Source organism: Pseudopipra pipra, chromosome 3, assembly GCF_036250125.1.
Source record: "Pseudopipra pipra isolate bDixPip1 chromosome 3, bDixPip1.hap1, whole genome shotgun sequence".
In the NCBI taxonomy this organism is placed as follows: Eukaryota; Metazoa; Chordata; class Aves; order Passeriformes; family Pipridae; genus Pseudopipra; species Pseudopipra pipra.
In genome coordinates this window covers 19,563,741-19,574,287 of record NC_087551.1, presented here as the reverse complement: position 1 = coordinate 19,574,287, position 10,547 = coordinate 19,563,741, and the positions used below count along the sequence as shown (strand labels likewise).

General features: G+C 40.7%; 1 long non-coding RNA gene across 1 annotated transcript; it reads right to left on the bottom strand.

Moving 5' to 3' along the window:
• Window positions 1-5,327: 5,327 nt before the first annotated feature.
• Window positions 5,328-8,183, bottom strand: LOC135412486 (uncharacterized). Its single transcript, XR_010429678.1, has 3 exons — window positions 7,925-8,183; window positions 6,464-6,534; window positions 5,328-5,644 (listed from the first exon to the last, which is right to left on the bottom strand). It is a non-coding gene; the product is annotated as an uncharacterized LOC135412486 (long non-coding RNA).
• Window positions 8,184-10,547: the final 2,364 nt, after the last annotated feature.

Sequence of the window (10,547 nt, the reverse complement as noted above, 5' to 3'; positions counted from 1 at the left end):
TAAAAAGAAAAAACAAAACAAAACAAAACAACCAACCAAGCAAACAAAAAAACTACTGCAATAGCTTGGGGCAGGGGGAATAATGAAAATAACACAGCAAAACTTGATGATCCAAAATATTCAGTCCAACTTCTGCACAAAAGAGGTGACCACAGTTATCCAGACCTAAATTTTTCGTGCTAGACAAGGGCTCCTATAGCATTTGTTACATACCTAGTCATTAAATACTTTCCATGAACAGCAATTTCTCAGAATCCTTTGATGTTAAGGACCCCCAAAAACATTGTATAAATGGGAATTAAGAATTTAAACATGTAGACACTTTCAATCTCTGTTTGCAGGTTTCTGGTACTGGATTTTTTGCATGGATTTCTGTTGGGTTTATCCTAGACTTGTTATATTTATATTAGGTAGAAGTATTTCATTAGTTCTATGGCTTAGGACCTGTCACAACAAAGGAGAACAGAGGGAGGTCTGGGAAAGCATTGGGATACCCACTGCCTTGGAGTATTGCTCAGAAATCTGTCAGCGTATATTTCGTCAAATGTTCAAAGAAGATGGACACAGATTGAAGGAGACTTTTTTCTCTCTTACACATTAACCAAACACTTCCCCAGACACAGGAAGATGATCATCATACTATTCCTGATGAAACTCAGGTAAACACAGTGCCCATATTGCTTACAAGTTCAAGCATTTAGGGAAGTCTGCAGAATGGAGACCTGAATCTAGAAACATTAATGTGTGCTTATTACTATAAAGTCCAAACATAACACCATTCAGAGATCAAGTCATCTATTGGGACGTGTGTTTACTATCTGTTGGCCATGATTAGCAGACCAGAAAACTTGTCATTGCCATAAAGACCTTTGTGATACTACGAAGAGGAATCATAAAAAATGAAACACCCTGCAGTGTCATTGCCACAACCCATACTGGGTTCAGTTGTAGGGTGGTCAGACTTTTATGCGAGATCAGTAAATTCTGGGACCTGCCAAAATAACTCACTCATGCAAAGCTCTGCTGAATGTGCTACTGCCTTCAAGCAACTCTAGAAGATTTGCCGAGGAAGAATTTTATAGGTTGGATATAATAATACTAAATCCTATGATGTGGGCCTAAAAGAAAAGAAAATTCAGCCATATCAGAATTTGAATTTGAACTTTACACATAGATGGATCACCTGATGCTGAACATGATCACCTGTAGAAACATTTAACTCTTCTTTTACCTCATATGATTTCAGGTGGAAATGAGTATATTTAAATCTAGATTTAAATTTTTACCAAGTTTAAGGATTAGATGTGTTTCCTAGAAGGGTCGTGACACGGCACAGATCTGAACTACCTAGAAGTAGTACTCAGCTCTAGATTTTTTAAAAATATATCAAATCCAGCTATTTCAGTTGTCAGAGCACCAAGCTCAGAATCACAGGCATTTGCTTGAAATCTAGTCAGTATTAGCAACCAAAGTGAACAACAGAGATATAATCTAATACATTTTCTTTCTTCTATAATTCTTTTTGAAATTAGAGGTAACTTCATGAGTTAGAGGTCTTTATGAGCTGAGTTTTGGATTTCTAGAGGGAGAGAATAAGTAATTTCACTGAACAATCAATAACCACTGCAACAAAAGCAAAATGACAACAGTGGACGGGAAAGAGTGGGGAGAGGGGTGCTTTAAGTCTTGAACTCTTTTATGTTGGTTTTTTCCATGCAGAGACATTGACATCTCATATTTTTTATAGTGTTTGACAACATCATTTTAAACCAAGACACTGCTTCATCCGACTGGCCTAGGAAGTGAGACTAGTGCTGTTTCCAACAGGACTGAAAACAGTATCAGACTTTCAAGAGGGGTAGTATGCTGTGCCAAGGAGTTTATCTAACTGGTAAGAGGGTATTGTCCACAGAGGAAGAAAGAAACCAGTATTCTTTGGTAAAGGACCCAAGTATACCTGACGAGCAGGGGCACCTTTCTCCACCATCAAAGGCAATGGTGCAGCACGAAATTCAAACATCTGAGAATCTAATGGCTGAAAATTAAAATAAGCTGTCAGTCTGCTAAAAAAGATTTTTAATTCAAAATAAATCAGACTAACAATTTACAGATGTTTGGAAAGAAAATGTTTAAGTTACTCACTTTCAGAGCCTGAGCCCTCCCTACCTTCAGTATTCTGCTTGCATTTCAATGGTTGTGGTGGCTTTCTCCCACTGCCTGCTCTCTCTTTATGCACAGCACAAACCTCATCGGTCAGCAGGTCTCGTACTCACCCTTGACCTTAAAATCACATCATTTCTATTATCTTCAGAGTTAAGCAGTGGAGATCAGGAGAGAAACTGAAGAGTTGATTATTCCTTAAAAGAAAGAATTTATGAAGCCAGAATATATACATATATATGAATATATGTCAAACAAAGAAAAAGTCATATTTGGAAAATAGCAATTTGGTCAAAATGTGAAAATCTTAAGCAGCAAAATAGAGCTTTAGAGAAAGGAGTAGAGGACACATCTCTTCTGGGATTTATGCCAGCACTTTCTAAAAGCACATGTAAGAAGACCACCTGTGCTGACAAGCCAGAAAAGGAACCTCAAATAAAATCCTTTAAGCTCCCATCTCAGTTCAATCCTTCCAGCTCAGAGACAAGGGACATGACAGGAGGATAGGAGGAAGACAGGTCAGCCCCTATCACTATGCTACTGGCTTTGCCTCTCCGTCCTCTGTCCAGCCAAACCTTAGGTGATGAAGGACATGGCTACCATCTGTTTTATCTACCAGTATTTCTTAAAATACACTGTCCAGTTTACACCTTTTCTGCTGCCCAGCTAGGTCTTTCTTCACTTTTTTCCTCCATGATCAGAATTTATGGGAATTTTTTCAGTATTGAACATTTCAATTTTTTAAAAAACTTATAATAATAACAAATTTAGCTCCCTAGTGCATCCAACTTCCTCACTGAAACTGGAAAACTAAATTTCTCTTTCTTTTTAGATGGTTATTTTCTATTTTGAAGTTTTCACTTGGTAAAAGTACTCAAGAAAAGAAGGGTCAAGAAATGCACATTCCTAAAAATTCTACTCCTGAATGTGTCAGGGGTGGGAGATAAAGTCCCAACAGCTTAATATGAGCATGCATTATATTTTTAAAAGTGGATAAGAATATAAAAGTTGAGAAAATTTAAAGTTTTTACTAAGCATTTTGCCTCTCTGATTAAAAAAATTATGTATTATTATCTTTACGCTAGTGTTGGTCTAGTAAAAATTTTTCTTCCCCTGGTTCTGTAACCTGGGAAAAGACCAAGAAGGGAAGGAGGGTCTTTAATACAACCAGTTCATCCTGGAGGATATGAATGCAGCTGGTTGTGTCAAGGCACTGGAAGAAACATTGCTCACATGACTGAGGCTTGGTGCACTGGCTTGTCCCCAGTGAACATATCACTGTGGGTCTTTCTTCAAAAATGAACTCTGGAGCCTAAATCACTCTTGAAACATGTTCAAAATTACCCTGGATGCATTTTAGAACATCAACAGTAAAATTGCAGAGAAAACTTTTCCAAATCAATCTCTTATGCATTTGTGCCACCTAGTGAACAAAACCAAGTTGAAATGCTTTTGTGAGAGAGAAGACAGATTTGACATTCCCAAAAATGCTTGCAAACTGGCTCCCAAGAGTGCTTTGGTGGTTCACTGGGTTACTGCCTTTGTCCATCACTGGTGGACTGCCAATTTCAAACCCTAGGACAGCAAATGAATGTGAACTGGCAAACCAGAGACACCAAAAGATTTTTTGTGTCATAGGAAAAAAAATCAAATAGCTGGATCTTACTCTCATCCTCTCACAATCCCATAAGTGACATTAGCAGTAAGTGTGTGCAACAGAGCAATGAGCAACTCAGACTTATTCTGTGTTCAGGTATATAGAGTGTAACAACCAAATTTAAACAACTAGTGTCTGCTGTTTTGCAAGGGGAACCTTAATATTACTCAAATTAATATCCACTTGGACTGTAGAAACCGTACTGGTATTATCCTGGGACACAGTTTCCTATATAGTCATTGCTATTTTGGGACCATAATACATTATGAAGACATAGCATTATTCATAGTAATAGCAGCCTTGAGGCCCCAGCCAAAAATAGGGAAACTTGAGCGTAGCTATGATTTACAGCTTAATCCAATAAGAGGGGAAAAAAGGAGAAATCCTCATTTTACAGATGAGAGTGATGAAGTTACTAAGTCGGGCAGAGCATGTTTATGCTGTATATTTTAGGCCAAATCCAGGGCCTGGTGACAATAGTGAGTTAGTGTCTGAGTGTATACAGTGTATATATCCATGCCTATAAGGTTCCCTTGTCTCTGGCATGATGCTCCTGCATGGCTTCCAGGACTGCTCAGACCAGGAGCTTGCAAGGATTCAAAATCCACATAAACCTCCTAAAATGTCAGTTGATTTTGGTTTAGTTGGTGTAATGTAAAGCTGTGGGGCTTGTTTCCAAATTCCAGGCTGAAATCCCTAACCAAGTGTTGTTTCGGTATTTTGCTTTGAGCCAGTGTGAATATTAAACGACAGCAATCAGATCCTGTGAAAGATGTTGGGTTTGTTTATCAGTATTTCCAATGTAGCAACTATCCTAGCACTAACTTTCCTCCCACAGTAATAAACTCACTTGCACATTAAGCAACAGGTCCACAAGCTATGAAACAGTGCCATCTAGTGCATAATGGAGGATAGAATAAACAAGCTTTTTTCCCAAGGGAAAACGTCCTGAAGGTAACTGCAGAATACATAGTTTGCACAAAATTTCTGGTTTCAATTGCCTGTAAAATTTAGGTCTGGAGTATACAAATTAATTTCTATCTTTTCAACTTTTGAGCTCTTTCATTTAAGTCTTATGCAGAGAAAACATTTTGCTTACAACAAATTCATAGCCACCCCAAAATTAGGTATATATTTATCACAGCAGTATCAGTTTCACAGCCTGTGTATTGAATTCTACTAACAAAGAGTAAAGCAATCAAGGAAGAATCACTAGTGGGTCTCAAGTAATGAGACTGGTTATGATTGCTCATTAAAACCTTCTGATAAGGCATTTAAAAGATCTAAACATACAAATTTACAAACCACTGTTTTGCTTCTGAGAGCAACACTGTAATTAATTCAGAAAGCCTAAAGATGCTGGTTATAGCACAGAAGACTGTAAAAATAAAAACTTCCAAAGCAGCACCAGATGATCTTCAGCACGCCTGCAAGCAAGCTCATACTGGAGAAGCCAGTGGATCATTTCCCCAAATTCTCCACATCTCTGCCATGATAGTACACAGTGATATGCAAGGAAAATGAGATGGTCTACTCTAAGAGTTTAATTTATAGGATTATGCTGCACTGCAAAATAAAATCACTCTTTACGTTGGACAATAGCCAAGTTCCTGCTCGAGGTACGATACATTGCAGTGCGGGACAGTCACCGAAAAGGGATGTATGTCCACGACCCCGTAGCCCCATCACAGAATGGTCGTTCTTCCTTAGTACCCATAGGAAGCTTTCTTCATTTTCCTGCTCCTGGATCTCCCCCAGATTCTTCAGGACATTGTTTACCACTGTGACTTAAAAGGTGTGCATGCCCCATAAGGAAGTACAACCTGTCTATAAGGGATAAAATACCAAGTTTGTCATTGCAATCCTCTTTTAAAAGCTGTATTATTTTTGGACCCAAATATACATTAATATCTTCAGCCACACTTGTCTGAGCAGTGATTTCAGCAATTTTCACATAGTGTATTATTCTTGTCAGAAGTATTACTATGCAAGAAATGTACAGGCTGTTACACTGATAATTCAATAGGCAGATGTCTTCCTCTGAACCTGCAGTGATCCAGCTTATCCACGTCAGCAGGAAGCACCCTGGTACCACTGGAAGTCTCTGCCACTGCACAAGGTGCACAGTCATGACTGTTTGCCCTGATTTAAGGATTCTGGGGCTGTTTCAGCTAGACCAGAAATGTCAGCTCAGGTGTCTTGGATTAAGTCCAGGTATATAATTGCATTCTTCCTGTCTACATTTCCCTTTTGCTTTTTGTTGGATAAACTATTCCTCATGCTGCAGCTTAAATTGTGTTTTGCTGCTCTGTATGCTAAAAAGTTGCCATATTCCACCCCAAACTTGGCTGTATTTAAAGGATGGATTAACTGTTCTTTATGTATGCAGTTTGGAACTGAAGTGCATGGCCTATTGTGTGTTTTAGGATCATTGTTATTTAAAATAGTGGTTTACCACTGGTATCTTCCCCTTCTACTCAAGTCTTGAAAAGTATATGAAAAATAGACCACTGCAGAGAGCGGGTTAACATCCACAATTAACCAAAAATCAGTATTTGGTTAGAGTCTGATTGTTGCGACATTTTTCTGGAGGGGGCTGGGAGGGAAATGGCCTCTTCAGAATTAAGGAAAAAATAATCCACTTACATCATAGAAAGCTGGAATCACATCAAAGGCTGTGAAAGCTCAGAAATTGGCAGCTTGAAATCCGCTAAGAACTGAAATGAATTTATACCTTTTTTTAATAAAGCTGGAACAATGATTCAAACAACTTAATCCCTTAGCAATTTCACAACCTTTTGTTACTCTTCAGAAGTCCCTCTCTTGTCATGGTGTGTCAAATCACCCATTTAAATCTTTTGCATATTTGAGACCAAATTCTGCTCTCCTGAGTGTTTGATGCTGTTGAATTCAATAGCACTGCAGATGTGCTTGGGAGAGCTGCAGAGCTTGGCCTCTGGCCTTGACACAGAGGGAATGCCAAAGTGGGGCAGCACAGCCTGAGGACAGCACACAACTCTGTTCTCTGCATATCTGTGTTCTACTGCAGCCCTTGAGAGAAAGTCAATTAGCCTTCATTTTTAAAATGGGAGTAACACCAACCTGCTTCCCGGGAGAGCTGAAAAGCTTGAGCACAGCCATGTTACAAAGCCTGTTTGATACCAGTGTGCAAAAACAGGCTCACTGGCCTTTTTGAATTAAGTGCCTATATACACACATGATCTCTTCAGCCTGAAATTGTCAGTAGAGCATCGTGTAGATGCAGGATAACTGATGTAGCATCTAAGTTCCCATCTAAAGTGTAGGGCATGGTCTTCTTGGTGCCAGAATAGACCCTCTGCTGGACATGTGGTGCAAAAAATAGTCATGCCAAGCTCCAGGTAGTGAAAGGGCACTAAGGCACATGCCTAGGGCCCCTTCAAGCCAAGAGGGGTATGAGTCTCAGCACAGAGCAGTGAATAAACCAGATGTGATCCTAGTCTATTCCCCGTTTTGAAGGTACCTCAGTGCATAGCCAAGAAGGTAAAATGCATGAAGGAAAGAAGTAAAAGGAGCCCAATACTGTAGTTAGGCATTTGAGGTGCTCAGCTGCAATGAGAGTGACCTTTTAGGGGCCATTTGGGTGTTGCATTAGCCACTGGAGATAAAGAAAGCAAATAACTGAGGAAGCAGTGGGATCAGCAGCCCTAAATTACCCCCTTCAGATCAGTAGCTTGACCACTGCTTTAGGTGCTGGTTTCAAGCTGTTAACTGTAACCCTGATGCAGCCAGACCAGCTCCTGCTGGCGCCAGTGTGATTTCTGGAGCAAACACCACTCTTTCCCTGAAATCATGAGATGAAGCTTTACACACACAAGCACACACATGCCTGTGTTAGTTTTCTGCAATGTTAATCCTGTTTGATCCCTGCACATTCTAGGTATAAAGTTACTTTTGCACATTTACTCTGTTGACAGCAACCTTTACCAACCAGCAGTCCTCTGTTATCTCCCTGCAAGAGCTCAGGACTCCTGTACTGCAAAAACAACCCCTTTGAACAAGAGCTGGCTCCTCTGCAGAGCTGCCAGTATTGGGAAGGCAATGTACTGAAGAAGCTCCCAAGCGTACCTCAAAAACTCAGGTAGTAGGAACAGAGCTTTCATAGTGCTTCTTGGTTGCTTTAATCTCCTTCCTTAAGACTTTGTGATCTTTTACCTGTCCTTGTCTGTGAAAGAAAAGCATTTGTTCCTCATAGGTTTACTCTGTCTGGTAGGAAACATACCGCTCTGGCAAGCTCTATGTATATTCAGGCGGACTGCATCACTTTGGGAGCCAGGAAGAGGGACAGAGAACACCCCAAGCAGCTCTTTTAGAGCCAGGTGAGACACAGATCGCTCATGGCTTCCAATTTGGACTATTCCTGAAAGCCAAGATGTCCAGTTCCATACACTGAGCATCATGACAGTACATGGAGGGAGGTAAACCTCAGCGGAAGGCCATGGCCCCTAGAAACCTCATCTGCTACTGATGAACATCTTGAAAGATGATGAAATAGATTAAAAACTTGCCAAGATCTCACAAGAGCCCTTGCTAATGCATTTCCTTCTGGTTTAAATATTTAGTGGAGCAAGGGCTAGAACCTGGTTCTCCCAGATGCTCTCCATTGGAGAGCATTAGTCTCCAGGCAGTTTGGTCATTCTCACCCAGGAAGCACTTAAGGAAAACTTTAATGGGTAAAATTTTGGTTTATTTCTACAAACACTTAAAAGCAATAGACCATGTTAGTGAATCAGGGCTTAGCCTCCCTCCAGTTTTAAACTCAAGGTCCTAGTCTGGTTGACAGTCATATTTAAATGACAGTTAATTATTTGCACAGTGTCATAGGTGTGCATAGCAATACATCGTTTAGACAAGTCCCTACCCCAAGGACCTTACAGTCTAATCTGGACGGACACAGTACAAATAATTAAAGAATGACCCATGGAAGTAAGAGCAGAAGCGAGTCTGCGTTCATAATAGCGTTCATCTGCTATTATGACTGTGAGACATGCTGACCCCTCTGACTAGCTCGTGCTGTTGCAGGATTTGTTTTCCAAATACGTGGCAGGCACAGCAGCTCTGGAGCCGCAGCAGGACGGGGCAGCGGCTCCGCTCCGTTCCTGAGGCTCTGCCGCCCTCCCGCGGCCGCTCCCGCTCGGCCCGCTGGCCTCGGCAGACGCTGCAGCCCACCCTCCCCTGCGAATGTCATCTCGTACTGGTGTGCATGTGGCGTCCTGCAATCCCCAGTATCATTACTCTGCCAGCTGAGGTACCCCTCAGCCTCTTGTGTGTCTCAGAAAATGAAAAATTTTCCATCCAGAAAGCATAATTTACTGCCTTTTCCTTCAGAGCATAGGTGATCACAGAATCATAGAATCACAGAATATCCTTAGTTGGAAGGAATCCACAAGCACCATTGAAGTCCAGCTCCTGGCCCTGCACAGAACAGCCCCAACAATCACGCCATGTGCCAAACGCTTCTTGAACTCTGTCAGGCTTGGTGTTCTGACCACTTCCCTGGGGAGCCTGTTCTAGTGCTCAATCACTCTCTGGATGAAGAACCTTTTCCTAACACCTAATCTAAACTGCCCCTGACACAGCTTCATGCTATTTTCTTCGGTCCTGCCGCTGGTACCCAGATCAGGAAAAAATCCGATACAGAAGTTGAAGGCCATGGTACTGTGTGGTCAATAACACATATCCATACAGGGACAAGCTAACGCCCACAGCAGAACTATGAATTTCTAGAGCTCTTATCTACATTACAATTCAGGCTTACATGAACCATTTAAAATAAAATAAACAACATTCAAATAAAATAAACAGCATTCCCAAGTCAAAGAAAGGAGGGTTAGCTTTTGAGGAAACTCAAAAGTAAGTTCTCCACTGACTAGTAATTTTCCAATTTCTAAACAAATCCTTTTTTTCTAAGAATAATAATCCATCGTCATTGTTGTTGTCATTGTTGTTATTGTTATTATATTTTATTGGGGGGGGGTTATTTATTTATTTACATTCCAGGCCTCCCTAATGTCTCCCGTTTCCACTGGAGACTACAAATAGAAGTACCATCTTGCAGAGGAGGAAGGTGAGTCCTGCACCAGCAGGATCCAGTCTGGATCCTGAATAAGGTAGAAGAGAAATTTTACAGCCTTGGTGCACTCACACCTGAAAGGCTCTTTCAAATGCACATATCTATTCTTGTGCGAGCTGACAAGAATTCCCTCCTTTGACATGGGTACCCTCTTTTGATTATGTACTATAATTATGTGCCATGATTAGTTACAAATGCCAGCAACATCTTCTGGATTTCAAAGAGCTAACTCTGAAAAGCAGAAAAACTGCATGAGTGAAGAACTGAACCAGCTCACAGCAAATGAGGAAAAAGACTTCGAAGGACTTGGGAAGATTTCTTCAGGAAATTTGAAATAGCAGCAAGAAAAGCCACAGAATTAGTACTTTGCCAGGGAAATCTTCCCTGTTTCTTATAAGCACCCCTGACAAAATTTTTATGGGACCACAAAGAATTCTTGCTTGCATTTCCATGAGATAAAAAACCAAACATATTTACAGGACCAAACAGGTCCTTTGTCCATGTGTATGCCCAGAAAACAACAGATAACCCAGTTCAAAAACCTGGGTTATCCCAGTCACACAGCTCAAAGGAAGAGATCAGGGATGTCCTAGCCAGCTGAACAGCAAATGTTTATTG